This window comes from Notothenia rossii (genome assembly GCF_949606895.1).
Source record: "Notothenia rossii genome assembly, chromosome: 5".
Taxonomy (NCBI): Eukaryota; Metazoa; Chordata; class Actinopteri; order Perciformes; family Nototheniidae; genus Notothenia; species Notothenia rossii.
In genome coordinates, this window is record NC_136903.1 from 26666335 (window position 1) to 26672551 (window position 6217).

General features: G+C 40.3%; 1 long non-coding RNA gene across 2 annotated transcripts; it reads left to right on the top strand.

Annotated features, from left to right (window-relative positions):
- Positions 1-864: 864 nt before the first annotated feature.
- Positions 865-5988, top strand: LOC307040730. 2 transcript variants are annotated; one of them, XR_013808577.1, is made up of 5 exons: positions 865-941; positions 1509-1575; positions 2293-2395; positions 2663-2788; positions 3187-5988. It is a non-coding gene; the product is annotated as an uncharacterized lncRNA (long non-coding RNA). The 2 variants fall into 2 exon arrangements; XR_013808578.1 differs by lacking the exon at positions 865-941 and having other exon boundaries at positions 1233-1575.
- The last annotated feature ends 229 nt before the right edge of the window (positions 5989-6217 follow it).

Sequence of the window (6217 nt, forward strand, 5' to 3'; positions counted from 1 at the left end):
TATCTTTAGATGTTTTGTTTTAGCCTATGTACTGTATGTCTTAATGCTCTTATATGTGACGGGGTGACTTCCATGAAACTAATATTTTATATCTTCCCAACAGACGAGCTGACAGGAAACCTAACACTCTAACAACCACAACATTGCAACATCCTCCACTGAATGCATACGTTTAGCTGCCTTTGGCTTCTTCCACTGACAGGGGGTGTCAGTGCAGCTGAAATTGTGGATGGCAAACAAGCCCGCCTTAACCTGCCATCAGGCCCTGGGGCTGATAGTTTTTGTAGGCCCCCTATTTAAACAACAAATCAAAGTCATTTATAGCCTCGGCAGGCTCTGTGATCGCACTTCTCCACTCTGCTCTACACGCGCCTGGTCCTCTCCTCCATATGAGTGACGTATCGGGCCTCCCTCATGTATTTGTCCGGTTGCCGTTGGCTCCCCTCCACGTAGCAAGTCCTCGTCGTCCTCTCCATCTCCTCCAACAGATAATGTCCCTCCTGTCTGTTTTTCCTCTCCCGCTACTCCATCGCTATCAGAACCAGACGGCCTACTTGTCTCCGAGGCCCCGCGGCCGGCACCGCTACCGCTTGGTACAGAACTCATCTGTCCTCAGTGGCGAAACTACCAGGGTGGCATGGGGTGGCAGCCGCCACCCCTGAAAAGGGGTCTGCCACCCCACCTGCCACCCCAGTCAAAAAATACCAACTGATGATTTATTGGATAATTATTATTAATATCGTTTTAAGATCAAAACAAATTCAAAACAATCCAAAATCGGTGTCAAACTGCAGAATGTCAAATTTGAAAAAGAAACTTGTTGGTGCACACCCCCCCCCCCCCTCCCCCCATCACGAATGGTTGCATCCATATCGCAGAATCTCTTTGCCTTGACGTGGAGTCAGCGCAGACACAAGCTGTCAGATGGAGTCTGTTCACAGGTTGGTAACGTCAAAGTGTAATGTGATTTCGAAACGTTTATAATTCCTCATAGATGGAAGGCGCTGTACAAAATAAACTATTATTATTATTATTAGAGATATGGTACTAGTAACTGGTAGTTTCTGGATGAATATGCTGTGTTGTTATCGATTTCAGAATTAACTACCGAGTGATGAGGCTAGATAGCTATTATGTGGCTAACCCCTAGTTACGTTTTACCTCATGTCACGGTTAGCCACAAGATAGCTTTTGAAGCCAGTTCGGTAACTAGCTAGCTGGTGCTAGCTAACTGAATAACGTTGATAACTAGCCAGCTACTGGCAAGCCTTTGACATTTTGAACTGAAACCAAGTGATGTTGTGGCATTTCATATCATTGTAGTTCTATGAAACGTTCTTAACAAGTTTGCTATTTGGCGTTAGCTAGTATGCTAGTGGTGGCTAAGGCTAGCAGAATTTCTGTGTGTAGCATCAGAAAGGCGAACCTTAACGTTACATGTAAACTTTAATGTATGTTTAACATAAAAACTTTAATTTATGTTTGAATATGACTTGTTTCAATTATAGGAAGGCCATGTCGTCAACCACAAAGAGGAAGGGTGACATCAGGAGCTTCATCCTCACAAAGAAGCAGGTTAGTGATGTGAGGGAGCATGAGGGTCCAAGTGCAGACAGCCTCTGCCACTCGAAGCTTGAGGCTAGAGCGGGAAGGTTAGTTAGCTAGTTCAGCTGGTCCTCGTGGTATTGTAGCCCAGTGCTATATTTTCCTTTTATTTTCTTTATGTTACAAAAAAGCTGGCTAACTATTAAGGTGGCATAGCAGAGGTTGCTTATTTAAAGGAGTAAAGCATTTCGGTAATGCAAAATATGCATTAGGTAGGTAATTTCATTGATGCAGAGAGAAACCTTTTATTTGAAATATTTTTATTTGACTGTAATTTCATTTAATATTTACATAGTAAACACTTTCTACTTTTATATAAAAGGGGGATATTTGTGATTTCATTGCATTTACTATAAGAGTAATGAAAGGTATTTTAAATTTGCTTAATGTAGGTTAAAATAAGGGATACACTACTACACTACAAAACTTAACATAAAATCGTATAGATTACCACATAGTTTGTGTGGTCAGTTAAAAGAACTTAGGAAGTGTCCCAGTTAACAATTTAGTTAATTACATTGCTACAGTATTTCTATTTTCAGGATTTCCACTTTTTGTCACAGCCCAGTAAATGTGATCTTATATTTCAATATACCACCACAAGTAGTGATATTTTAAACGAAGCTACAGTGCAGTAACATTAGGGCTAATGTATTATGTTAATGGCCTACTTTTTGTGTAAAATAGGCTACAGATCAGAAAAGAGCAGGAGAGAGCGAGCCCGAGGCAGAATCTGCCAATGCAGAGAGCCAGTTCATTGAGATGGAGGTGGAAAAGATCTGCGTAGCTGGTCAGTATGTTTTTGTTGTTGTGTTATGGTCCAGTTGTGTTCACTCCTTACGTTTGAGAAACTCCACTGCCGTTGGTGTGTGAATGGGTAAATGAGAAGCCATTGTAAAGTGATTTGGGTACTGTTAAATGCAAATAAAGTGCTATAAGTGTGACATTGACCATCAGGGTTATTATTATTATTATTATTATTATTATTATTATTGCTACCTATAGTATCTTATTTTATTTTATTTTTCTCCTACACAACAAAAAAATACCCCAACAGAGACCTTGGAGTGCCTTAATCCAGAGCCAGAGCCTGAGCCAGAGCCAGAAAGTGTCAATGATGACTGTGCAGAGAGACAGTCTGAGACAGAAGTGGAAGATTGTGCAGCTACAGCTGGTCCTCATGGTATGTTTTTTGGTGGGTGGGGGGTTCCATTCAAGTGTTAGCTCCTTACGTTTGAAAAAAAGCTACCACAATTGGTGTGAATGTGTGTGAGAATGGCTTAATGAGAGGCCATTGTAAAGTGTGTTGGGTACCGTTAGTTGCAAATGAAGTCCCATATGTGCAGTCCATTTACCATTTGGATCAAATACATATATCAGCACAGAATTAGTGACATTTTATCAAAGCCACAGTACAGTAAATGCCATGTATGATTTGAATCAATGTAGATCAATCAATGTATCAATGAATCAATGTAGTTAATCAATGTATCAATGAATCAATGTAGTTAAATACATCTTGGGGCTTATCAGGGTAGTTATTATAGAGTAACTTTCCCTCCTTATTTGATATTTTTCCAGACATTTCCAAACACAGAGGGGATGGGCCGACACAACCATCGCTGGAGAGCTTTCCCAAGACGATGCAAGGTTGTGCAAGGAGAAGTTTCCATGCTGACTGGTACAAAATGCATAACTGGGTGGAATACTCACAGTCAAAAGACGCAGCATATTGCTTTGCTTGTAGACACTTTTCTTTACCTAATGCCTCTAGGACTGTGTTTACCTCTATGAATGGTTATTCTAACTGGAAGAAAGCTACATTTAAGGACAGTGGATTTTGTTCACATGCTAAATCAGAGAGCCATGTTAATGCTATGTTTGCATGGACAGAGAATAAGAAAATGCTAGACAGAAACTCATCAATGTTAGGAATGATGGAAGAGGAGTCAAGTAAAAAAGTAATCGAAAACCAGAAATATATACGCACACTTGGTGAAGTCCTGTTGTTAACTGCCACTCAAAACATTTCCCAGCGTGGTCACCGGGAATCATCCGAGGCGGACAATAGAGGAAATTTCCTAGAATTGTTGGATCTCCTGAGCAAGCATGATCCGTTTTTAAAAAAACGAATGGAAAATCAAGCAAAAAATGCAAAATACACAAGTAGCCTGATACAAAATGAAATACTGCAGTGTTTAGCAGATATGGTTAAAGAGGAGATGATCAAAGAGGTTAAAGAGAGTGCACAATTTTCTGTTCTTGTTGATGAAACAAAAGATGTAAAGAAAATGGAGCAGATGTCTTTTGTTCTTCGGTACTATTATAATGGTGTAGTTCAGGAGAGTTTTCTAGAGTTTCAAGAGGCAGATAAACTGGATGCTGCCAGTTTAACAGAGAAGATCATTGGCTGTTTAGAGAAGTATGGGCTGGAATATAAAAAAAACCTAGTTGGGCAAGGCTATGATGGTGCTTCAACTATGAGTGGGAAGCATGCTGGTGTCCAAGCCAGAATAAGAGAAGTAGCCAAGCATGCATTCTACGTTCATTGCAGTGCCCACTGCTTAAACCTAGTGATGGTAGACAGTGTGAAATCTGTTCCTGATGCAAGAAATTTCTTTTCATTGTTAGAGCGACTGTATATTTTTATGTCAGGATCTTATGTCCATCCTAAATGGTTGGATGTGCAGAGAGAGATGTATGATGGTCAAGTAAGGGAACTCTCACGTCTCAGCGAGACTCGATGGGCCAGCAGACATACAGCTTGTCGCAATGTCATGGATAGGTTGCCTGCTGTAATGCAAGTACTGGAAGATATTTCAGAGGAGGACAATCCGGACAGAGCGGTTGAAGCAAGAGGTCTACTAGTTCAGATCGATCTAAATTTTATTGGATGTCTTGTACTATTTAGAAAGGTAATAAAGGACACACACTTTTTGTCAGAGATGCTTCAGTCAACACAGATTGACCTTACTAAAGCTGTAGAGTTAATTGCGACCCTCAGACAGACTCTGGAAGACTATCGCAGTGAGACATACTTTGATGAGCTGTGGAATGAGGTACTAGCCACCTGTGAAAAGTCTGACATTTCAACGACTCACACCCTTAAAAGGGCAAGGCAAATAACACAAAGACTTCAAGGTAGTGTTATCATGTCAACATTAGGACAACACACAGAATCGGACAGTAAGAGGTCTTTTATCACCAAGGTATTTTATCCCATCATTGATTGTATGGTTGGTGAAATGAGAAGACGATTCTCTAGCGTAAACTGTGACATCATGCAGGGTGTCCAGGCCCTAAATCCATCCAGCAGCAGCTTTTTAAATGAGGAGGCAGTTTTTCTATTAGCAAATGCATATGGGTCAAATGTAGAGGATCTGAAACATGAACTGCACCAGACTAGAAGGTTGTTAGATCGACAAGCAACACATGGAAAAAGTCCGTCCAGTTTAATAGAATTTGTTAATTTTTTGGAACCATACAAGGAGGTATTCTTTGAGATGGTCAGGTTATGTAAAATAGCTGTGGTATTGCCTGTTACCAGTGCAGCATGTGAGAGGAGTTTTTCAGCTCTTAAACTGATCAAGAATCACCTGCGTTCTACCATGACTGAGAACAGACTAGCAAGTATAGCAATTCTCAGTATTGAGTCTAAACGTGCGAAAGATTTAAATTTGGATGAGTTTGTGAAGAGATTTGCTGCACAGCATAGCAATCGTCGCATACAGCTTCTGTAGCAATCAGATGATATATGTAACGGAGTCAAAAAACATTCTAATCTGCTTTGTATTTTTTTGGTTGCATTTACAATGTGAAATTTCATCAATAACTGATAATGTAAATACTTGTATATATTTTGTGACTTTAACACACACAGAAATTGTTCTCACAAACCTGTCTAACCTATTCTGTACACATGCACTCACAAAACACTTTGGCAGGCAGGCCTTTGAGGGAGGGCTTTGCTTCTAGGATAATGCTGGAATTTTGTAAAGTGCTGGGAAGTCCTCAAATTTCTAAATCATTCCTATGGCTTGATTTTGCTTTCAAAGTGCCTCAGATTGATTAGATTGAATTAACAATGTTCAACATTTTTGACCCGGGGGATATGCCCCGGATACCCCCCCAGAAGGCTTGCTTGGGATGAGCAACATTTCTGCTGCTACAATAATCCCAAGGGAAACACTGTTTTAATGTACTAAAAAGTGGAATGCTCATGTATGTAGACCAAATATTGAATTTATCACACTTGGGTGTTGAAAAAACTGTTGTATATGGGTGCATATAAAGTACAAAGTAAGGTGGGCTTCCTAAAAAAATTGCCACCCTACAATATATGCCTGCCACCCCTCTGCCACCCCATGTATAAATCTCTAGAATCGCCACTGTCTGTCCTTCCTCCTCATCCTGGCCTACAGGTTTAAAATAACCTGTAAGCGTCGGCATTTTTTGTAACAGATGCTTGTCTCGAAACTCCTTTTCCCTCAACAATTTCCTTTTCCGAGCGCCACTCAAACTTTTTCTTCACTCAATCACTCGCAATTTGAATAAGTCACATGTGAAACATATTCTCATTCTGACGTGTGTGTGTGTTTGTGTATATTTGCGT